Source organism: Apium graveolens, chromosome 6, assembly GCF_009905375.1.
Source record: "Apium graveolens cultivar Ventura chromosome 6, ASM990537v1, whole genome shotgun sequence".
Lineage (NCBI taxonomy): Eukaryota > Viridiplantae > Streptophyta > Magnoliopsida > Apiales > Apiaceae > Apium > Apium graveolens.
In genome coordinates, this window is record NC_133652.1 from 58,592,179 (window position 1) to 58,619,270 (window position 27,092).

Consider the following 27,092-nt stretch of genomic DNA (forward strand, 5'->3'; position numbering starts at 1 on the left):
CAGATGATGCGGTTGGTGTTGGTGGTTTTCGGATGATTGAATGGTTAAATGTATGAATGATTGACTGGTTAGATTTGTATGGATGCGTGTTATTCCAATGTTTTAGTTTTGGTTATGTAGTAAAGGACATCGGTTTTATTTATAACAAATGTCTATTAGTAACGAGTACATCGCTTTTTTAGAAAATTAGTGATGTAAAACTTTACACAATTTGGTCTATAAATTTCTTACACATAACTTTTAATTAAGAAAAGCTGATGTCAATAAAGATAATATACATCACTTTAAGGTAAAAAACTGATATCAAAGGAATCCAGGTTCAAGTCTAAATTAAACATAGAAATCACTTTGTTTAAGATAAAACCGATGTCAAGTGACGTTATAAACATCACTTTTAACCAAACAAAACTGATGTCAAAAAATGCAATGTACATCAGTTTAAGGCAAATAACTGATGTGAAAGACTAACATGTTCAAGTCTAAATGATACATAGACATCAATTCATTGTAGAAAAAACTGATGTCTATACGCTTAATTAGACATCACCTTTCATTAAAGAAACAGATGTTTAATATGCCATTTTACATCACCTCTGTCAAAATTATCGATGTTTTTGTGACAAAAAACATAGCTCAATATATGTTTAATATGTTTTAATAGGTGTAATTTAGCTATCAAATAATTTTGTTATAGCATTTTTTGTAAAAAATCATCACATAGACATCAGTGTTTTTCACTAAAATCGATGTTTTTGTGACAAAAAACATAGCTCATGATATGTTTCACATGTTTAATTAGGTGCAATTTAGTTATTAAATAATTTATTTATAGCATTTTGTTCTAATAATCAACATATAGACATCTGTTTTTTAACTAAAACCGATGTCTAATCGAGTATATACAATGGGTATTCACCGATGTCTAGAATAGACATCACCGACATCAACATCGGTTGGGAAACAACATAGACATCGGCCAAAAAGTTTCCAATGCTAAGAAACCTCCAAGGCCTAAGGCAAAAGGCATTGTGATCAAGGAAAGCTCTAAGGCTTCAAAGTCCAAGACAAGGTCACAAGTTGAAATTGATCCCAAGGATAAAGGGAAAGGAAAGATTGATGAACCAACAAAGACACAGGAGATGAATATTCCTCAAATCCTAATGAAACCATTGTACAAAATGGTTCAAGTTTTTGATGATACAGTTGCTAAAGATGAAACTGTTGAAACTCAGAAAAGAAGGAAGATAACTGAAGAGTCTAAGACAACCTCTGACATAGCTCAAGTTGTTCAGAGTGAAGAACAACAAGCTACAGAAGAAACAATAAATTCTGATCAAGTCATTAAGACATCAATCTTTGAAAGTGCTCAAGTAGATTTGAACAAATTGACAGTTACTGATAAGAGAAAACTCCTACGGAAGAATGTTAATCCATCAGTTCCTAAGAAAAGTCAACTGTTATCTGATTTCATGACTGTTGGATTGAAAGCCAGAGAAGCAAGAGACAGAGCTGGATTAGGTTCTAAAGAAGCCAAAATTAAGACAAGAGTTGAAGTGCTTACAAGAGATCCATTTTTGTTAACTGAAAAACCTCTTGAAGAAGTTACACAGAAACACCTTGATAAGGTTATATAAGTTCAAGTGGTACTGGATGCTCATGATAAAAGTAATGTCAAAGAAAAGCTGATTCTGTTTCTTGAAGATGGAAGTACTTACAGAATGTCAGAATCAGATGTGCTGAACAAATCTCTAAAAGAACTTCAATTCTTTTATTATCTTTTGGAGATAAATTCTGAGATTACTAGGAGATGGTCAAATTTCATAATAAAGACCAAAAGGGATAAAGCAAGAATTTCTGGATCAAGAGTTAAAGAATTCATTCCAAATATAGTTAAAGATGATGGAAGTGAAATTTCAATGAAGAAGGATTCTTCCAAACTTGAGGTTATTTTGAAAGAGAAATGTATGTGCTATAATAAAGACTCATCCCATCCAAGAGTAATCAAACTTGGTGATGGATTGGAAATAAATCACATCTCAGCACTATATGTGTTATCATTCACGAGGAAGAATATACATTATAACCTAGCAGCTCATAGTGATATTGTTCATCACTGAGAGAGAACAACTGTTCTATTGTAACGGAGTTTATTATATTGAATATACTTGATTACTGTTACATACTTATGTTTAAAATTGATTTCATTGTATAAACACTATATTCAACCCCCTTCTATAGTGTTGTGTAACCTAACAAGTGGTATCAGAGCCTCTCTGTTGATTTACAAATACTAAGATCCAGCTTACAATCATGTCTGAAGAAACATAAACCCCACCTAATCCCACCAAAACTCAAGATACTCAAAACAATCAAACTCACAGTCGATATGAGAGTATTAGGGTTCCCATACTGAGTGCATCTGAGTATCCTATATGGAAGGTAAATATGGTTATGTTTCTGAAAGCCACAGATCCAGAACACCTTGATAGAACTAATGATGGACCATATAAGCCTACCAAGCTTTCTATTGCAGTTGCTGATCAACCAGCAAAGATGATACCAAAGGAGAAAAGTGAGTACACAACTGAAGACATCTCATCTATTGCCAATGATGCAAGGGTAAGGCATCTGCTGCATAGTGCAATTGCCAATGTCATGTCAAACAGGATAATTGGTTGCAAGACTCCAAAGGAGATATGGGATGCTTTGGAGACAAGATGCCAGGGAACTGATGCAATCAAAAAGAACAGGAAGACTATACTCGCTCAAGAGTATGAGCACTTTGACTCAAAAGCTGATGAGTCATTAACTGATTCATATGACAGTTTTGCCAAACTCTTGACTGATCTGTCACTGGTGGATAAGGAATATGATCTTTAAGATTCAAATCTAAAGTTCCTTTTAGCTCTTCTTGAAAATTGGGATTTGAAGTCTACTACCATAAGAGACAACTATGACCTTGTTGAAACTACTCTTGATGAAGTTTATGGTATGCTCAAGACTCATGAACTTGAGATGGATCAAAGGAGCAAAAGGCATGGAAGAAAGTCAAAGACAGTTGCTCTTAAAGCTGAGGAGGAATCTCCACTACTAGAAAAACGTCAATAGACATCGGCTAAAAACCGATGTCTATGAATAAAAAAATCCGATGTCATCATGGGTGATGTTAAAGACCCCCCATTTAACATCAGTTTTAAACTGATGTGAAATGGGACATAGAACATCGGTTTTTAATATGAAATCGATATCTATTTCTTGATGTTATATTTCTAATGCACATCTATCATTTATATATTACAATAATATGATATTTTTATCAATTTAAAGATATGTGGGATAAGCAATAATTTTGGCTCTGACCGGTATAATTTAGTTAAAACTGATGTTATTAATACTTTTTACATTGGTTTTCATAATAAAATGATGTTACTAATAGTTTTAACATCAGTTTTTTTAAAAACCGATTTCTATAGTAGATGAAACTGATGTCTATCAGTATAATTAACATCACTATTTTGTAAAAAAACGTTGTCTAATGTACTCTTTATCATCGATTTTTTAATCTAAAGCATTTGTCTGTTGTGTTATTTAACATCAGTTTTTCTGCATGAACTGGTGTACATATACTACTAAAACTGATGTTATTATGTTAAATTAATATCATTTTTCATTGAAATAAATGTTACACATTTTAAAAATATAGATGCCAAAAAATTGTCAAAAGAAGAATTATTAAAATCAAACTCTAATTATCATTACTAAATCAAACCAATCAAGTCTTACAACAATGAAAAAACCAAAAACTTGTAATTCTCACGCCTATAATATCATTCATACATTGCTCAAATGAATGTAGTTTGGTCACCGGTTCTTCAAGTATCAATGCAGTTGAGCTAGGTCGTGGAGTCCTAAAAACATGAGCATCTGTCTTCTCTAGAGTGTTATTATTCTGCGCATGTCAAGGTCAAAAATTAATTCATCTAAAGGATGAACACTTGGAAATTGTATATGAAAGGATAGAAAAAATTAAAAAAGAAAAGATACCAAGTATAACAACAACTTAGGATATGTATAGCAAATAAAAATTTACTATCAAATTATTTTTGGAAAATGAACTTACATGAAGCATACACTCAACAGCTTTTTCTATTACGAGCAAATCTCTGAATGGTTGGTCCGGGGATTACCCTTGATTCTCCTTTGAAACACCATTCAGTTCTATTCTTCGTCTTTATGCTCAGTGGATGGCGACTTTTAGTTTTGAAACTTTTAAGAGCATATGTTGTTAACTGCAACTTTCGAAAACAAGCTTCTAATAATCTGGTATTCAGTCTTAGGTCGTCATTCTGCAGTTTTAAAGCAGAAACATGAAGGTTATTAGCATCCTTATTCCAGGGTTACCTGCGAAACAAGAACTAATTAACTATAGACAAAAAAAACTGAGGGATACATAAGGATCGCTACTTAAGCAATCGCTTTAAAGGTAAAATTTTCAACATATTTTTCTACTATATAGGAATTCCAAAACAATATATGCATACTTAACATTAAAGATAAGCCCTCACAAAGATTACACTACGGTATTTTAAATCTCATTATCAAATGAATGTCAGCTATGTAAATTAACCTTGGACCAACCTTATAAATTATATGACCAAAATTAGGACAACTAACCTTGAACTGCATGTTATTGCCAAGAGTAGCATAACTAGGGAAATGGCGATCTATGGTGCTGGCTCCAATGGTAGAACTTGACTATGTGTATATATATATACTGACTATGTGCAAGTGGTGTAAACCATAAGTGGTGTCCAAGAACTTCACTATGTGTTTATATATATACTGAATATAATATACTACTAAAGAAGTTAGGCTTACCGAAGGAGTTACCTAACCTAAACATTTTGAGTTTTGTTTAGTTTCTTTCATTTTTTAGTATTAGTGTTACAGCTCTTGCAAAGTAAGGAAAAGCTTGTAACTTTTGTAGATGATGAAGGATGGACACCACTTCATTATGCGGTGAAGGAGCAATTAGTTTCAGTATTTCAAGCCATCATAAAATCCTTGAACAATGAATTTGTGTACAGCCAATCAACACCATTTCATTCAGCTGCCAAATATGGATATGACTCTTGTATTACAGAACTAATGAAATCATGGCCGAAGTCGTATTTGTCCTACCTAGCTATTAATAAAACTTGTCAAGATTATACAAGAACTTTTAGTAGTACATATGAAAAAGCTTCTGGAATAGAAAAAACAGGATGGCAATACACCTCTCCACCTACTCTGGTTATCTCTTTCCTACCGAGGCACGAATGAATATTATGTTCCAGAGCTCATAAATCATAAAGGACTAGATCTAATGGCAAAGAACAACAAAAGATGGACTCCTCGAGATTTGTTGTATTTAGAAGATGGAATTACTGATGAACAGGTTCTTAAAAAAATAGGTTTAAATTAGCTTACAACAACTAATCTTATTGATATCTTATCCCTGTTAAAAGTAAAAAATTTAATATAAAGTAGGTACTATTTTGTTTTTGTTTTTAATACAGCTAGAACCTAATTTAGAACCTCCATCTTGGTAAATATGGTGTTTTAGTACGTAGTTAATCGTAAGTTAACTCTTTAGTCTCTACAGGTGAAGCCTCGAGGGCATTTAAGATTGTCAGTGCTGGGGGTTTTAGCATATATAGTAGTATATAATTTCTATTCATGTTTGGTTTTAGCTAATATAAAAAAAAGTCTTTTCAATTTATTTCTTAACATTGAAGATAAACATTTGTTAAATTTGTAAGCTTTACTTATAGGTACAAATTAAAGTTTCACTTGACCATGCCCAGACTAATCAGCATCAGAAGTTTTGGGAGGTCTTATTTTTGGCAGAAAGGCACAGGCACAGAGAAGGATAGGGATATTTTTTAAAGTATAGTACTTCCAAATAGAGGACAAACAAAAGATGGTCTACTTAATAAATATAGAACTGAAATGATGGACAATAGTGATGCAAAGATGAGAAAAAGAGAGTAGAAACGTATAATGACAGGACCAACACCCAAATAGTAGTTATTAATCTTGTACTTTGCATTATTAAGCATTCAAATGTTCTCATTTTTCTAAAAAGGTGCAATGTATAAGCGCCAATCACTGAGCATGAAAGCAGGTATTAATTTTAACAAATCAAATTAAAAAACCCATCTTATAGGAGGAAATGGAAGATTAATAAGACATAGTATGGCACAGTCCTTCCTGTCTATAGCGCAGAGATCCACATAGAGACTACAACTAAATAACGTTGGATAAAGTTACCATACATGTTGCAGTGAAAGCCTGGATCAACATCGTTTTGACTCCGCTGCTTCTTTTGCTGCTCTTTGAGATTCCAAAGCTTCTTCTTCCCTCTTCTTTTCAGCTTCAAGTTTAGCCAGCACCTATAGGATATTATACAACTATTAAGCATCTACAATTCCAAAATATATGCGGTCCCATTGCTAGAAGCTTCAGTAACCTACATTTGTCATGGTGTTATATTTATATTGAATTTTCGGAAGATACCTCTGCTTCTTCAAGAGCCGCATCATATCTTATTCTTCTTTCTTCAATTTGAGATCTGTGTTCATGTCTCCTTTGTACACCAGTTAAGTACTTATCAAGATCCTCTACACTAAATGATTATATATCTTCTCAACCAGTATGAATGATACTACTGACTCGACAACATTGATTAAAATTTCTATTGTGAGAATTAACAACCAGGAAAGGCAGAATTATTCTGAAATCAAAAATATGCCCTTTTGTATTCATATATATCAACTACAACCACTAACACTATTTCCAGAACCAACAATAGAGACGCGTATACATAAAATATTCATAAATCCACTATGATTTGCATTGAAAACATCTAAAAGGTTTTTTGTGCCATAGAAACTCGCATATAAATGCTATACAACTATTACATAAATAAACAAGCAATAGATAGAAGAAAGTCAAATACGAGATCAACGCACTATATTACTGAGATTGGATTGTTAAACCTGTCAAAACAGATAGTGAAAAATAAATGAGAAAATTAAACACAAAAGAATCACATAAAATATCAAACAACACTAATATATAACTTACAGCCCGAGAGTGCAGCTTGTTTAGCAGCGAAACACTTTGAAAGAACACCATTTCTGAAACCAAAATTGCACCATTTCATAAACACAACATCAATACACAAATACAGATCCTATCTGTTCACATTAAAATTTAACAGGGGAAAATGAAGAGAAAAAAACATGGTATTGAATTGCATACAACTGATTGGAAGGCCTTGAGATTCGCTAGTATAGAATCTTAAGTAACAACTTACATTAGGTGATGATATAGACTCCAAATTACACCTCACTCCATACCACAAAAAAAAACATAACAATAAGTAAAGAAAAAAAATAAAAAAATACATTTCACACAACATACACAAGCATGTACATTAAAATTGACACCCACATAAGCAATTCAAACAGTTACTCAACTTATTAAAAAACTAATTAAAAATTAACCTGCTCAAATTAAACAAGTACTCAACTAATTAAAAATAATTAGGGTTCCAAATCAACTATTTAAACTAATTAAAATTAACTGATTAAAAAATTAGGGTTTCAGATTAAACCCCCTAATTTAAAAATTAGATTTTAAAGGTTACCCAATTCAAGTTTTGGCCTCCTTATGCTTTAAACTCCGATTTAAGCTTTAGATAAACTCTGATTCTTACCTCTTTAAGACTTTTTCAATCTCCGAAGAATAGAGAGCAGAGTTGGGGAGAACTGGTTTGGGGAGGGAGGTATTAGATTGACGGAGAGGAGAGAGTCGAGCACAAAGTGCATAGATAGTCGAGCTCTCCAGTCGATGAATTGAATCGAGTTCTTCTGTCAAGAGATTAGAGAGAGAAGAGAGATAGCTGGTTTGAGAAGAGATAGAAATGAATATTTTTTATTTTATTTTTATGTTTTTAGATAAGGGAGGGGGACATTTGGATACTTAAAAAATTTCAAGGAAAAACGGGGGATTTTTAAGAGGGAATGAAATATTTGGCTAAGGGGGGAAATGTGGGAGGCACGCTGAATCATTTTTTTAAAACGGGCTTACAACATCGGTTGGGCTAAAAAATCGATGTCTATATTAACAAAAGACATCGGTTGATAAAAAACGATGTCTAAAAAACCTTTTACATTGGCTCCAAGAGCAACCGATGTCTAAAAGGAGATGTCTATTCTACTTTTTCTAGTAGTGCTCCTAAGGTGGTTGTCTCAAAAAGGGGCGAAGGAAAGGCTCTCATCATATAGTCTGATTCAGAGTCATCAAATTCTGATGATGATGATTCAGAATTTGAAAATTTATCTGAAGTTGATGTTGATGCAGAGATGATGCAACTATGTGCTCTTATGGTGAAGGGTATCACAAAGATAGTCTGTAAGAAATTAAGAAAGGGCAAGAAGTTTTCCAGGAAATGTGGAAGTCCTGAAAAGAAAGGGTTCAAAAAGTCTGAAGGCAAAGGAGGAAAGTCTGACAGAGGAGATAACTCAAATGTCAAATGCTACAATTATGGTGAAAGAGGCCACATCTCTCCTGACTACAAGAAAGGAAAAAGTGATAAAGGACATGCACTTATCATAAAGAAGAAAAACTGGGCAGACACTTCAGATTCTGAAGATGAGGTGAACTATGCCTTGATGGCAAATACGGATAGCAGTACTGATGCTGCTGAATTAAAGGTACCTCAATCAACTCTTTCTTTTCATACTGATGATATTTCTGAGCTAAGATTATATCTGAAAACCATGTTCATTAATTTTAGAGATCATACTTTAATAAATGAAAGATTAACATCTGAAAGTCTTGCTCTTAGAAACAAAAATGTTTGTTTTTAGAAAATTATTTTTTTCAATTTTAGTACTCCCTCCGTCTCACTGGATTGTTTACGTTACTTTTTGGAACGCTTTTCAATGTTCGTGTAAAGTATACTTCCATAATATATATATATATATATATATATATATATATTTAAAAAATCTGAAAAAAAGTTTCATGTTTAAACTTTTGTTCAAATTTTTTTTTAAGAAAAACCATTATGAAACTATACTTTATTGAAGACTCGAAATACGTGCAAACTGTGTACGTAAACTATCCCGCGGGGCGGAGGGAGTATAAGTTATATACTTCTATTCTGAAAAAATGTAAATTTTTTTATTTTTATTATATGATCAAATTACTTTAAAATGTATGTAGAAAAATGTGTGTAGAAGAGTCAAACCTAAAAGAAGAAGAAAAGGAAAAAACCAAAGAAGGCAGTACTAAAAGTAAAATTGTTCCGAAAATTTTAAAATCATAGAGCAGTTTTCATATGAAATTAACATAACAAAAAATGATCTACAATGCAACAATTTGAATTATTGAGTCAAACTAAATATAACAACCCTAAATTGACAAATAACATAACACAGTCAACTAGACTTGACAATTCGGATAACCAGTTCAGTTTCAGATCACATCCACTTTCAGATGTGATTCTATTTGGGTTTATTTTAGATTAAAATTGGATAAAATTCGAATTAAGATCAGACAAAATTCTGCTCAAATTAAATTCAGTTCAGATATTTTTTGATCATAATTTTTTTTATATTTATTCAATTTTCATTTTTTTATTTAATATAGTATTTTTAATATATTATAATGTACTTTTACAAAAGAATATGATTAAATAAGTATGTTATCATACACATAAACTTGTTTAAAGTATAAATTTTGCTTATTTCAGGTCATATTCGATTCAGGTAATATATAATTTGGTTTTAATCTGTTCCAAGTTATAATCGAATCTTATTTCGGTTAAATTTTCAGTTCGTGTATTTTTTGGATCATTTTAAACTTATTTCAGATAATTATCGGCTTGTATGATTCGGATCTCGGACCGGAGGTTTAATGAATTTCGGTTAAATTGATTCATGAAAATGTGAAGGTATACATTTCCATTGAATGCAAAATTACGATGTGCGTGTGTATTGCAATTTGGTCAATGGAGTAATTAGTGTGTGCTCAATATAGCCACTACTTCATCCTCTTCATCTTTTCCTGTTTACAAATGCAAAAAAACATATTATACATTAGTCAACAAGAGACTAAATAAATAGATAGATTCAATTTCTCCTTGTGATAGAAAGTCTGAGTTTTCGGTACTCGCCATTTTGGGAGAGAGATTATCAGAGAAATATATATAGTAACCTTTGTCTCTAACGTCACAAGGAAAATAAAAATGAGCAATTACTGAACCTTTCTTCATAAAGCGAAACAAAAACATAATGAAATCTAAGCCTTAAATCATTTATCGTCATTTAATTATTGATATAAGCAACGAGGCATAAACCAAATTGGAGATAAAATAAGATAATAAATATATATGTACAGCTACCATAAGCGACTTTTAGATGCACCGAAAATACAAAGAGCACTAATCAACCATGGATTATATACAGGAGTTGGGAGGCTTTCATTGTGAGTGTCCTACATTTCAAATTGGAATTCAAGGATTGTAATAAAAAATAACTTCTAGATCGGGGAGACAGCAAACCAAACCTCTAATTTTGCGAAAGAATGACCAAGTTAATTTTCCAGAATGATCAAAATCGAATACTGATTTACATATATGAAATGGTCACTATGAAATGTCAAAAATTTATACCACAGTTTAACCTTGGACGGAAAACCGTTTGCTTCATAAATATTTTATACTATTTTAGGCTATACTTATTTATTATATGCTTGGGAGATAGCATCGGCATATATCGCGTTGACGTTCAGTTGATAAACCTAAACGATATGTGGAACTAAATTAAAACACGGAAGTGACGAGGCTTGTTTGGCTTTTGTGCAAAGGTAAGTAGAGCACACTCAAATTAATGCTTAATTGGTTAAGCTAGAATATTTAGAACCTTGACTAAGACTAATGCTAACAATAATACTAAGTCACATTAGAATGAAAAATTTAGACATTAAAATGCATTTCAATTTCTCTCTACTTATTAGTTACAAACAGAAGTTTAAAATTAAAATATTATATATAATATATATAAGAGTGATTGAGAGAGAACTAGATAATAATGAAAGTGATCATCTTGTTATTCTATATCATAAACAAAGTACAAGAATTAGAATAATTTGGTTGTAAAATATATCTAAATTGATGGACATTTTCGCTAAATTACCATATATATATTAACGGAAAAGAATATGAAACTGACGATAATAGTAGATAGTAACCAATACATATGACGAAGGCAACTTGCAGACGAGCGGAGAGATCATAGAGTATTTTGGTTTATCTCGTGATGACGACATTTTGGTACGATGTGTAAGAGAATTTAATAGTAGCTAGGAATATGCAACATGTCAGCAACACCGGCTACACTGCATTCTTATCGTGGGGATTCATTTCTACAGAATTCGTATAGGAAAATATTTTTATTTATCCATAAAAAATTAGTTTTTAGCTTTTATATATTCATAAATAATTTCTTTTAATAATTAAATCTATAGTATGGTAAGTAAGTATGTTTTGTAAGTTTGTAACAAAAGGGATGAAACACAAAATAAATTCTTGAGGGTCACATCGAATAAATCTTTTACACTAGACTATATAGAAGTTCTTCAAAAATATTTACAATAAAATTAGAACTGCATTACTACACGAAATGATTAGCATAAGTACACAAAATGATAAGAAAGCTTAAACAAATTTGTCTAAACTCGTCAATAATCAATTGTGTATACATTCTATTACTTAAAGTTTATTATTGTAGGATTAGATTGGGACCGGGGCTGACTAAAAAATTATGTTAACGAATATAATAATTTAAATTCTATTCGATTATTCATTAGAATACTCTTATTTTATTACTTATGCGTAAATCATTTTTTTTAAAAATTTTATGAAAGAAGTGCTATTGATTCTTGGTCTTAAATACAACTGTAAATATATTAAAAGTATTATTAAAAAACACTATTCACTCAAATTATATTCTGCAAAGTGAAATGTTAACAAGCTGCGCCACGATATTTTGTTGAATTACAAATTTTGTTCTTTGAGATCCGAGCAAAATTATTTATACAATTGTTTTTTAATTTTTTAATTGTAGTGAATCCGCAGCCGCTACCTTTCGGGTGCGTACTGGGTAAATCCCACGGGCTCACGCAGTAGCCTGCAAACCACGTGAACCAAGATAAACCTCACTTAAGTGACAAGTTCACGAGAAATAATCCCCTCTTTATAATTATCGCCTCTTTATACAATTATTTCGTAGCTTATGTATAGACAAAATTATTATTTTATTTTTATAACAAATGCCCGTGATATTAAACACAACTGTAAATATTTATAATTATATATTAAGAAAATTTTCATTCACTTAATTTAGAGATGTACGAGGTGAATGGCTAACAAACTGCACCGTAAAATTTTGTTGAATTGCAAATAGAAAAATAATAAGTGTAATATGTTTTATCTTACCAAAAAAATTGGGTGTATTCCCAGCCTTTTTCTCGGTCCTGGAGCTTGATGAGCTTGTCATCAGACGCTGATAAAACATATGGAAGGCTTGGATGCAAATCCAATGTCCTGATGTAGTCTTTGTGTGCTTCAAACTCTTTAATCTTATCATATATGTTGTAGTTGTACACGGGAATCATTTTGTTCTCAGCTCGAACTGTAAACCAATTTTTTCCAGGTAAACAATTTGCACATCTAACGGCAAACAATCATATAAAATCACAGTTTGTCTTGTAATCCACCATAAACTAGTAAAAAACTTACAGGATGATAAATTTAAATCATCAAGATACAAGGAGTGACAAAAATGTACCTAGCGTTTCAGTGAGTTTAAAGGAGTTCTCAATTTTCTTTAATATTAAAGATAAATTAAGCACGCAGTTCAAATATATGCTTGTATTAAATTATGATATAGAGACACAACTGATCATAACATTAAAACATCAACTTACTTGGTAATTATAGTTCCAAATTAACACAATTTCCAAATTAACACAATTCCCGAGTATAAACTCAGTAGTTCCCTGCATAAAGAACATCAGATTGAGGAAGCAGGAGCGCATGACCTTTATTTTAAATATTTGTTCTTTCAATTATGGAGTCTGGATATATCAGCTTATTGTACATTAATGAAATAAATTTACCTGTTTCCGCCATATTCATCAAAGCTTCTAAACACACAACCTAGTTTCAAATGTGAGATAAACTCCAGATTTATAACATTTTCAAACAACTCTAGTTAGACCTTAATCAGGTACATAGGCTCAAATCAGGTGGATAAGAAAAAACTTGGACCCAAGTTATAGACTAGATTCACTTAGAGTTATTTACTACCCAGATAAGAATTATTACACTATGGTTAAAAAATATAAAAGAAATATTACCAGGAGTTAGATGTTCTCCTTTAAACAAGTTAACAACACTACAAAAAAAACGCCTAAATACAACCGCCAAAAAAACAGTTGTATTTAGTTAAATACAACCGAATTCGGTTGTATTTAACTAAATACAACCGTTTTTTGGGCCGGTCGAAAATACTCGAGTCATATTTAGTAGACCGGTCGTATTTACACTAAATACAACCGGCCAAACGAGCGGCTAAATACAACCGCGTAAATACAACCGCATAAATACAACCGCATTCAGTCAAATTTAAAATTTCAGTTAAAATTTTAAAATCCCGCCCAAAATTTTAATTTTTTTGAAAAAGTTTGAACAGTCCCCAAAAAAATAAATTCGACAGCATATGGTCAAAAATATACTGCTAAATACAACCCCATTCAGTCGAAATAAGGAACACCAAATTTAAAAAAAATATCTCACCGGAATCGGAAGGTTTCCAGATTTCGGCGAGCCTTTAAAAAATACACATTATCTGCATCAAATTAAAGCACCCCATTCAACCCGGTACCCCAAAAAATCAAAGTTTCAAAATACCAGCAAAAAACTCATTGAGGACTTTCATCATACAACTTTTGTGCATTCAAAATAAACTCATAACAATTATCACATCTGACCACTCAACACTTATATTTGTCATATCACCCGCTTTAAACTCATTCAACGTGTCTAAGAACTATCATCTCCTGCAGTCGCTGACCCTCAACGCAAACGGAAACCATTCTTCGATCTCCGGCGAGCTATATTATAATTATTATCGGGTTCGTTTAGAACGATTTTGGGTTAGATGGGTTCAGATCTGGTGGGTTTAGGACGGGTTGTGGAAAAATGGTGGGTGAGTTTGGGATGATAGTGATGATTATACGTGAGTTTGGGACCATAGTAGAGATTGTTGGTGATTATATGAATGATTTTGGGATAAAAAGTGTGTATACAGGGAGTTATGCAGAGGGAGTTGGTTGAACCGTGAGGCAAGAAAGAATGGTGAGCGGAGTAATGGGATGGGATGGGATGGGATGGGTTGGGGTGGGGTGGGGTGGGGGTTTAATAAATTCTATTTTTAGTTTATTTAATTTTGTTTTATTTTGATTTATAAATATTTTTTGTAAAATGGAAATTCAACCGTTGGATTGATATGATAGTAGTTGAACTTGGTCCGTTAGATATAACTCACGCGGATCGCTGACGTGGCTCTAAATACAACCGTATTCGGTTGAATTTAGGAGTGTCCTTATTATTATTATTATTATTATTATTATTATTATTATTATTATTATTATTATTATTATTATTATTATTATTATATAATTTGTTCCCTTTAATAGGACTTATATAATTAATTAATATTTTCCCTAAATATACTACAATATTCAAAATTTTAAAATTTATTTTTGAGAAATCACTATTTTGAATTCATGATTTTGATCAATTTTATCATAAATACCGCAAATATTTATCATTTGATCAATTAATTTTTTTATTAAAACAAATACTATGAATTCGGTTTTAGATGTCAATTTACTCCAACTAATCAAAACTTATCTTTATTTTCATATTCAAAATAAAACTAAAAAAATCATAAAAATATTTTTTTAAGATATAACTTAAGAAATATTTCATACATGGATGCTTAGAGTAAATTCTTCCATTGGGTTTTACTATTTAGTCAAATTAGTTTTGAAATATTAGTAAATTCTCCTATTGGGTTTTACTATATATATAGATCTTCACATTGTTATGTTTGGATCATTTATAAATTGTTTTGAAAAAATCGAAACATTAATACAGAACTAAACAATATTAGGGAATGCGGGTCAAACTACTAGTTGACTGTTTAAATAGCAAATCAAGTAAATTGATTTTTTTCTAAAATTTTTACCATATCACTAATAGATATAGATCTTCAAATCCTTAGGGTTTGATCATCCTTAAATTGTTTTTAAAAAATCAAAAGATTAATATGAGACTAAACAATATTGAGAAATATTGGTCAAACTACTACTTGACTCGTAAAATAGCAAAGCAAACAAATTTATTTTTTTCTAAAATTTTTATCATATCACTAATATATATAGATCTTCAAATCCTTACGGTTGGATCATTCAAAAATTGTTTTGAAAAAATCAAAACATTAACTTGACTAGTACTTCTAACTACTGTTTAATCTCATATTGATGTTTCGATATATTTAAAAATATTAATGAATGATCCAACCGTACGGATGTCAAAATCAGTATATTTTTGTGATATGACAAAAATTTTAGAAAGAAAATAAATATATTTGATTTGCTTTTTTAACAGTCAACTAGAAATTTGACCTGTACTTCTAACTAGTGTTTAATCCCATATTGATGATTCGATATTTTTAAAAATATTAATGAATAATTCAACCGTACGGATGTCAAGATCTGTATATTTTAGTGATATGACAAAAAATTTAGAAAAAAATAAATATATTTGGTTTGCCTTTTTAAGAGTTAAAGAGTAGTTTGACCAGTACTTCTAACTAGTATTTAATCCCATATTGATGTTTCAATATTTTTAAAATATTAATGAATGATCCAACCGTACGGATGTCAAGATCTATATATTTTAGTGATATGACAAAAATTTTAGAAAAAAATAAATATATTTGGTTTGTCTTTTTAATAGTCAAAGAGTAGTTTGACCAGTATTTCTAACTAGTGCTTAATCCCATATTGATGTTTCGATATTTTTAAAAATATTAATGAATGATCCAACCGTACGGATGTCAAGATTAATATATTTTAGTGATATGACAAAAATTTTAGAAAAAAATAAATATATTCGATTTGCTTTTTTAACAGTCAACTAGTAATTTGACCAGTACTTCTAACTAGTGTTTAATCCCATATTGATGATTCGATATTTTTAAAAATATTAATGAATGATCCAACCGTACGGATGTCAATATCTGTATATTTTAGTGATATGACAAAATTTTAGAAAAAAATAAATATATTTGGTTTATCTTTTTAATAGTCAAAGAGTAGTTTGACCAGTACTTCTAACTGGTGCTTAATCCCATATTGATGTTTCGATATTTTTAAAAATATTAATGAATGATCCAACCGTACGGATGTCAAGATTAATATATTTTAGAGATATGACAAAAATTTTAGAAAAAAATAAATATATTCGGTTTGCTTTTTTAACAGTCAACTAGTAATTTGACTCGTACTTCTAACTAGTGTTTAATCCCATATTGATGATTCGATATTTTTAAAAATATTAATGAATAATTCAACCGTACGGATGTCAAGATCTGTATATTTTAGTGATATGACAAAAAATTTAGAAAAAAATAAATATATTTGGTTTGCCTTTTTAAGAGTTAAAGAGTAGTTTGACCAGTACTTCTAACTAGTATTTAATCCCATATTGATGTTTCAATATTTTTAAAATATTAATGAATGATCCAACCGTACGGATGTCAAGATCTATATATTTTAGTGATATGACAAAAATTTTAGAAAAAAATAAATATATTTGGTTTGTCTTTTTAATAGTCAAAGAGTAGTTTGACCAGTATTTCTAACTAGTGCTTAATCCCATATTGATGTTTCGATATTTTTAAAAATATTAATGAATGATCCAACCGTACGGATGTCAAGATTAATATATTTTAGTGATATGACAAAAATTTTAGAAAAAAATAAATATATTCGATTTGCTTTTTTAACAGTCAACTAGTAATTTGACCAGTACTTCTAACTAGTGTTTAATCCCATATTGATGATTCGATATTTTTAAAAATATTAATGAATGATCCAACCGTACGGATGTCAATATCTGTATATTTTAGTGATATGACAAAATTTTAGAAAAAAATAAATATATTTGGTTTATCTTTTTAATAGTCAAAGAGTAGTTTGACCAGTACTTCTAACTGGTGCTTAATCCCATATTGATGTTTCGATATTTTTAAAAATATTAATGAATGATCCAACCGTACGGATGTCAAGATTAATATATTTTAGAGATATGACAAAAATTTTAGAAAAAAATAAATATATTCGGTTTGCTTTTTTAACAGTCAACTAGTAATTTGACTCGTACTTCTAACTAGTGTTTAATCCCATATTGATGATTCAATATTTTTAAAAATATTAATGAATGATCTAACCGTACGGATGTTAATATCTGTATATTTTAGTGATATGATAAAATTTTTAGAAAAAAATAAATATATTTGGTTTATCTTTTTAATAGTCAAAGAGTAGTTTGACCAGTACTTCTAACTGGTGGTTAATCCCATATTGATGTTTCGATATTTTTAAAAATATTAATGAATGATCCAACCGTACGGATGTCAAGATTAATATATTTTAGAGATATGACAAAAATTTTAGAAAAAAATAAATATATTCGGTTTGCTTTTTTAACAGTCAACTAGTAATTTGACTCGTACTTCTAACTAGTGTTTAATCCCATATTGATGATTCGATATTTTTAAAAATATTAATTAATAATTCAAACGTACGGATGTCAAGATCTGTATATTTTAGTGATATGACAAAAAATTTAGAAAAAAATAAATATATTCGGTTTGCCTTTTTTAGAGTTAAAGAGTAGTTTGACCAGTACTTCTAACTAGTATTTAATCCCATATTGATGTTTCAATATTTTTAAAATATTAATGAATGATCCAACCGTACGAATGTCAAGATCTATATATTTTAGTGATATGACAAAAATTTTAGAAAAAAATAAATATATTTGGTTTATCTTTTTAATAGTCAAAGAGTAGTTTGACCAGTATTTCTAACTAGTGCTTAATCCCATATTGATGTTTCGATATTTTTAAAAATATTAATGAATGATCCAACCGTACGGATGTCAAGATTAATATATTTTAGTGATATGACAAAAATTTTAGAAAAAAATAAATATATTTGATTTGCTTTTTTAACAGTCAACTAGTAATTTGACCAGTACTTCTAACTAGTGTTTAATCCCATATTGATGATTCGATATTTTTAAAAATATTAATGAATGATCCAACCGTACGGATGTCAATATCTGTATATTTTAGTGATATGACAAAATTTTAGAAAAAAATAAATATATTTGGTTTATCTTTTTAATAGTCAAAGAGTAGTTTGACCAGTACTTCTAACTGGTGCTTAATCCCATATTGATGTTTCGATATTTTTAAAAATATTAATGAATGATCCAACCGTACGGATGTCAAGATTAATATATTTTAGAGATATGACAAAAATTTTAGAAAAAAATAAATATATTCGGTTTGCTTTTTTAACAGTCAACTAGTAATTTGACTCGTACTTCTAACTAGTGTTTAATCCCATATTGATGATTCAATATTTTTAAAAATATTAATGAATGATCTAACCGTACGGATGTTAATATCTGTATATTTTAGTGATATGATAAAATTTTTAGAAAAAAATAAATATATTTGGTTTGCATTTTTAAGAGTCAGGGAGTAGTTTGACCAGTACTTCTAACTAGTGTTTAATCCCATATTGATGTTTCGATATTTTTAAAATATTAAAGAATGATGCAACCGTACGGATGTCAAGATCAATATATTTTAGTGATATGACAAAAATTTTAGAAAAAAATAAATATATTTGGTTTGCCTTTTTAACAGTCAAAGAGTAGTTTGACCAGTACTTCTAACTAGTGTTTAATCCCATATCGATGTTTCGATATTTTTAAAAATATTAATGAATGATCCAACCGTACGGATGTCAATATCTGTATATTTTAGTTATATGACAAAAATTTTAGAAAAAAATAAATATAAAATAAATTGAAACTCAAACTATAATTATTAATTGAATGATAAATATCTTACTACCATAATAATTTTTTTTGCAAGAACTAAAATATAAATTTCGTGTAAATTTTTTCTATATTTTTTCCCAGAAATTTTTCGCCATTTTTAAAAATAATTCGACTGAATCGGTTGAATTTAGTACAAAATTCGTTGGCGGGAAAAATTCCCTCCATTTTTTAGCAAGGCTAAATTCGACCGAATACGGTTGAATTTAGGAGCACGCCTAAACTCAACCGTATACGGTTGTATATAAATACGGTTGTATTTATTCAGTTGTAATTAGTAAGGCTAAATTCGACCGAATGCGGTTGAATTTAGGAGCACGCCTAAACTCAACCGTATACGGTTGTATATATATACGGTTGTATTTATTCGGTTGTAATTAGTACTAAATTCGACCGCGTAAATACGACCGTATTTAAATAAGACCGCATGCGGTTGTATTTTGCCGCGCCCTTAATTTCAACCGAAAACGGTTGAATTTGATGTTGGTTGTATTTGTGCAGTTGTATTTAGCCTTGTTTTCTTGTAGTGCAACTTTATAATCATAATCAATCTCTGCTTCAAGAACACCTAAATTCAATACCCGCCAACCCTATTTTTTATCCACAATACCACAATCAAAAATTAAAACCGGACACATGATAGAATTTTTTAATTAAATAATGCCAAACAGAACAACACTAAAAAAGGTATCAAACTCCGAATTCTGCGCTTCATAGTGAACTCAACAAATTTAAGCAGCACTCGACATCGCCTCATTATAATCCTACAATCAGAACCAACATAATAATTAGCTATATTTCGTACATTCAAACACAATGTTCCACAAATATAAAAAAGTTTTGTGACTAAAAAAGTTTGTAAAATTTTAAATTTCATGTCTTATATTTAGAAAATGAAAGTCTAATTTAAATTACTTCTGAATGAATCAAAAATAATTAAATATATAATTATTTGAATTAAAATAGAAATATACGTAAACTTTCTTTGAAGTTTATATTTATGTACGGATGTCAATACATGAAGTACTTTTTATATAGAGATGAACCGTTATTTAAAGAATATAAATAAATAATTTATTTCATTTTTCATCATATACAATTACAAATTTTAATCACAAAATTAATGATACTTATTTACGGTCTAATTTAAGAAATATTTTCATTTTTAATATGTAGTATTATCTTAAGATTATTAGTGATTGTACTTATTTACGGTCTAATTTTTAAAGTTGCCTAATTATTACAAAATGATAAATTTTTAAATATAAAAAAAATTATTTATATATATTTTAATTTAAACAACTTCAATAAAAAAAATTATTTAACATTATCAACCACTCAACCACAAATAAATTAATGTTGTCATTCAGAAATTTAAATAATTTTATCAAACAATCTTATTCATTACCGTTCAGATTATTACTCATCCAGAAATTTTAACTATTTGGAAAGTTTAATATAGGTATTCTATGATAGAATAACTATACTTCTAGTCCCTCCGTTGAATTTGAATCATACTCCTATGGTCCTATTCAATTTTTTATATCAGGGGAGGGAAACTCGATAATCACTTTAAATTTTTTATAAAATATAGTTACCTAATTTTTTAAATTTTATTTTTTTAAATAAAAATATAATATATTATTTTCATAAGTTGAATATTTTTGGGGACCGGACCTCGATCATTTCTCATATATAAGTTGTACTTTTGAACTATAGAAAAAATATTTTTCTCATAAAACAAGTTTTTACCGTACTTTAACTATATTTTTCTTGCCAAACATATATACTGTGTTACTGTAGTCATAATTTAAATAGTGATCTCAGTTAATGAAACTTTTTATTACTTATATGCTTAGAGCATATGTATCAAAACTGTATTTTCATTCATTCAAAGACTTTTTTAATTTGCCCAATAAAATATAGTATATAAATGTAGCAAATCAAATGAGTCAAAAATTCATACTCCTTTGATTCATTAATAAGACATTTAATAATTGATGGAGCTCCCAACAGTAGGGAATTTTGTGGACCCACATATTCACCTTTTTTTTGACATGTTCCATCTTTTCAGATACAACTTGCTCTATTTTTTTTTTAATTTTAGTATATTAAAACTGCTTTTAAATATAGCTCTTTGTGTTCATTTTCCACACAAAATTTTAAAGAATCAAATGGAAACGAAATAATTTTTTTGAATTCAGTACTACAAAATTTCTCTTGTATATTTTTAAAAACTGAAAATGATTTTGAGATTACTCTAATTTTATAAAAATAATGTTATTTTATAAATATAAATTCAATTAATAAATTTAGATCAAGACACGTGTTAGAAGCTGAGTCAACAAAATTCTAATCGAAAATCTAAAACTATCAACAATATTATCAAGAAAATATAAAATTATCTACAACATATTATTGCTTTCAAAAATACTATTTGTGAGACATAGAGATGAAGTTAAATATATAATATTTAATCAATATTTTTAAGTAAGATAATAAATATATAATCTTAAATGTGTATTATTAAGTAGGATAGTTGAGATTATGTATTATTTATTTGAGAAATAGTAATTGATTAATTGATGAAATTGTATGGGTGCATAAAATCTATGAAAAATATTGATTTAGTGTGAATAGTAATTAAAGTCATTGATTCAATTGATGAATTGATGAATTTATGAAGCAAACGGGTCCATATGCTCTTACATGGAATGAAATGCAGAGAGTTTTTACATGCACTACCCATATAATTCCCAATTCAGAGTTCTAACTTTTACATAAAACTCTTAATTTTCATCGTATACCTTTTTTCATAACCTTTGGTTGTTGGACGACGCCTAAAGTTGAATGGCCAAACATATCCCATGCACATAGAAGTTAGAACTTATAGGCTTGTACCTGGACTGTAAACACCATTAAACTCGGGTTCGAGTTTGACTAAACTTATTTTTGGAGCTTGAAATTCGAGTCGACAATGTTTGAAAAGCTCGAACCAACACTACTATGTACAAAACAAGTATCAAAAATCAAGATTCGCTACACTAAATTGTTAGTGTTTGTGCCCTAGAAACAACACTGTTATATTTTATTTATGATATTTGGATTATTAATGTTCATGTTCCATCAATTATTCTTTTAATAATTTATTAAGTCTTAATTTACTACGATATAAATATTAGATTAATAAATGTCCTTGGAATATGATATAAATTATGTATCTCTAAGTACGTGACATAGAAATGAGATTATGTGAATAGTATCAATATTCCCAAATATTCCTAGTCGAGTATTATTATTAAGGAAAAATAATAATGCATTCAGACTAATGTGTTTGTTGAATGATGATCACATCTCATTGATCATATGTATAAAGATACTAAAGTCGAAAACACAAGCAGATATAAACATACATGATGTTTGATAGACCCAATGTGAGATTCTACATGTCTGTTGTGTCATAAGTAATTCTCATAGTGATAATCATGTAATGTTCCTTCGACTTGAAATCATTATGATTAATAAACTTTGATTACATCAAAAGTTGACTTTGACCGGGTAATGATAAAAGTGGACTTCGGGTATATTAGGAATCATGTGAGAAATATGAATGATCTAGAAAAGATTTAACCCTCATAATTTTGGAGAGATATTATTGGCCTTTTATGTGAGCTAGATTATGAAATGCGTGGCGCCGTGCTCAAATGTTGGTTTGAAATGATAGTCTACTCATCGATCAAGGAAACTTGGATTAAACCATGAAGAGGATGACACATAACATGCCTCGAGTTTAATCTATAATATTTGGTTAAAAGGATTATATTACATTGTACATTATTCACGAAAGGTTTATCCATCACCGATTTAATTATTATTACTTGGGTAGCAATGATGTATTACTAGATGCCGCTCATTGTTTACGATTTTAAATTAGATTTAAAATTGTTGCCAACGTAATAATAACCTAAAGGGTCACACAAAGAATGATTGGAGGATTATTTAATTTAAATTTGGATTTAAATTAAATGTAAGTAATTCGAATAATTTATTATTAATTAAATAAAACTTAATTAGTTAAATAAATAAGAAATTTTAGTTTACTATTAAATCCGAAATTGAGTTATTGGGTGATTAAGTAAGACTTAATTAATAATAACTAGGATTTTCGGATTTATTAAAACTTTAAATTAGTTTAAGGTTAGAAGTCTTTTTCTCTTGCCTATATATTATTTTTTAAGCCTCAACTAGGGTTGTGCATTTTTATAATATAAAAACACAAACCCTAGCAACTTGGGAGAGAAAGAGAGAGAGAAAAGGCGGCTTCTGATTTACGAGTGCTAGAACACACTTATCCTTTGTTCGATCATTCGTGTGGATACCTTCAAGGCGTAGATCATTTCGCGACGGGATACATGGTGATTGTTGAAAGCTTGGAACTCCATTAGACAACATAAATCGTAAAACTTTTTAAGGTAAACATCTTAACCACGAATTAAATATCATCTTTTCGCATTGATCCTGCGTTGAGTTTCGATTTTTCTGGTTTTTACAATTTTAAACATTGTTTCCGCTCCGTTTATTCCTCGAAACCCAATATAAATTTGTAAAATACATAACCCTTCATCTCAAAATAAGTCGCTTGGACTTTAGGCGCATGTTTTATGGTGTACAAAAAAGTGACTTCCACATATTATTTATACAATTTTCTTTTTTAATAAATTATTACATTTAAATTTAATTCATTAAAAGATGAAATTAAGAAAAAAATGGGTATATGATAGTTTTTTGCACCTTAAAGTACGTGCGCTGTAATTAAAGCAACACTTGTTTTGAAGAACAGAGTATTATTTAAATCTATAACCCTTATTATAATCGAAACCCCCTGTTTAAACGGTACCTTGGTTGGGAGGCTTACAATGTAAATGACCTAGAGAGCAAACCAAACCTCTGATTTTGCAAAGAAGTGGTGCCAGATTGATCAAAGTATAATGCAAATTTATATAAATGAAATGATCATTATAAAAAGTCAAAAACTACGGCGATAATTATACAAGTGTGAACAGTTAAACAATTTACTTCATAAATATTGTATACTACTAGGGATTTTTTCCCGCGCTACGCGTTCTAAATATATTTAATTTTTTGAAAAATATTAAATAATATAAAGAGAAATATTATGTAACTTTTCAGTTAATGAAAAAAATGTACGCGGATATACTTTTTCACGTATGTTAGAAAAATATATGATGTGTTGTCATAATTTTTGTTTTAAAACATAATTAACTAATTTTAATTTTTGTTTGTAATAAAATCAGCACATGTTTCACGTTTTTCATATGATATAGATTAATTTTAAGTTATATTACAATTTTAATAAGGAAATGATTTAAGAATAATTTATTTAATTAATAATAAAATAAAATAATCTCAACATCTGTTTTTTAATTTATGTTGATTAATTTATAAAATGTGATAATTATTAATTTATACTCATATAAAGATTCAAATTAAAATATTATTTGTTCTTATATTACTTTAATGATAAAACGTAAAATTTAATTTAATAATCTTTACAAAGTTTCAATAGCATGTATATTGTAATATTTTATTTAAAAGAATTTAGATTTATATTTTAAGATTAAGTAATTCATACCCAACATATCTTTAACAAAGTGTTGGATTTAGTCACAATACCGTTAATGGCAAACAAAACATCGAACGTGATAATTATAAATTTATAAAATATGATAATTATTAATTTATAAGCATATAAGGATTAAAATTAAAATATTTTTTGTTCTGATATGATTTTAATGATAAAACGTAAAATTTAATTTAATAATCTTTACACAATTTCAATAGTATGTATATTGTAATATTTAATTTAAAAGAATTTAAATTTTTAAAGATTAGGTAATTCATACCCAACATATCGTTCATAAAGTGTTGGATTTAGGTAAAATACCATTAACTATAAACAAAACATAAAACAGAGCTCTGCCGAGGGAGAATCGATGGCTACTACTTCAAATCATGGAAACCAACTCTCTCAATCAGAAGATTATGAACAATTTATGGAGGTTAGTATCCCCATCTATCCATGTTTTAGTTGTTTATCAATTGATTGTAAAGTTCATGGCTAATAGTTTGTTTAATGAGATTTGTATATGTAATTCTCCATTTGTATGTATAAGAGTAACAGATACTGAACTTTACTTAGACGAGTTTAGTTTGTATTGTGTCCGTCAGTAGTTCGCGTGCGAGATAGAGTATCGTCGGGGGTTCGTATTGATGTTGATTGCATGTTTTAGTTCGGAGTCATATAGACAATGATTTAATTTCAAATTGATATAATTAGTTCACCGTTGGATGCCTATACTTCCGTATAGTAGATTGATAAGATTTCCAAAAGTAGATTATTCACGAATTTTTAAAAATTTCTTCATGAACTGTTTTGGATTGAGTTTTAAATTTTAATGTTCAGGAACTTAAGAGATAGCACGACTCATGGAATGTTGACTGGGATATGGGTAAATATGTCAGACAATGTTTTTAATTGCTTTTTGGATGCTTATTTAAAAGCTTAGGTATACATGATTGATAAATGTTGAATGTAGGTAGAAGACGAAAACCGTTTGTTTCTGCAAATGTGGAGAAAGATGAGGATGGAGCATTTGTAAGTTTTTAACTGATTGTATTTGAACGTTATTAAGATGTTGAATTTATATTGGACCTCACTGCATTATCTATCGAAAATTGCAGAGGGTTCCGTCTAGTTTTATTGATAAATTCAGGAGTAAACTTCATTCCCAATTACACCTAAAGTGCAAGATAATTGTTTGGAATACGGAATATGATAAGTATCGGATAAAAAATTCCGGCCTTCAAGAATTTATGAGATTTTATGATTTAAAGATGTATTCTGTTGTTGTTTTTGATTTTTATGGGTATGGCAACTTTATTATCCAGTGTTTCAACCATATGGCTGTTTCGATTACACATACATCAGTTGAGCCAATGTTTTTCTTCAATAAAGAGAACTATAACAATTGGATTATGGATGAGTTTATATATTGTCGTAATCATGATGTACTGAGAGGTACCTTGCTTGTATTCACTACAATGCTGTAAGACTTGATTGTGAACAATCCTTGATGGTGATCAGACAATACTCAAGTATGGAGGACTTGGATAATATGGTAACAACTCTCCCAATCTATACATTTATTATTTACCTCATATGTATAAACATTTGGTTTACGTATCTTAAATCTAATATTCAATGTGCTCAATTGAACAAAACTGCCTACTCATTTGGAAAATTGTATAAGCGATGGAAAGGAATGTCCAAGATCTGTTTGAAGCATGGTTGCAGAAAATGGGATGTACTCATCCATTGGGTTGGAGAAAAGTGTTGGTTTGGGAAAGGATGGTCTGGAGTTCTGAAGGAGTTGAATATCTGTGCAGGTGATGTAATAGCTATGAATATGGCTCATGAGCTATCAGAGATTGTTATACTTTTTATTTTTAACGAGAAAGAAGTGGAAGCTGAGAAAAAAGAAGGTATCTCACAATTCTTTTGATTTTGCTATGAGGAAAGGCGTCTCTTATTAACTCCAGCAATTCCCCAAAGGCAGACTCAGAAATTCAATGAGCATACTTTAAATGATAAAGTTTGATCAGGAAACTTAACCGAGAGAATTTAGTGGATCCGGGGTATAGTGGTTGTTTACCCTCCCTAACATGGCCATAAAACTTTCTGGCCTCTGCA

At 29.4% G+C, this 27,092-nt stretch overlaps 1 long non-coding RNA gene across 1 annotated transcript; it reads right to left on the reverse strand.

Annotated features, from left to right (window-relative positions):
- Positions 1-3,812: 3,812 nt before the first annotated feature.
- On the reverse strand, positions 3,813-6,671 carry LOC141666687 (uncharacterized). The gene is made up of 4 exons (XR_012552325.1): positions 6,559-6,671; positions 6,318-6,434; positions 4,121-4,401; positions 3,813-3,949 (listed from the first exon to the last, which is right to left on the reverse strand). It is a non-coding gene; the product is annotated as an uncharacterized LOC141666687 (long non-coding RNA).
- Positions 6,672-27,092: the final 20,421 nt, after the last annotated feature.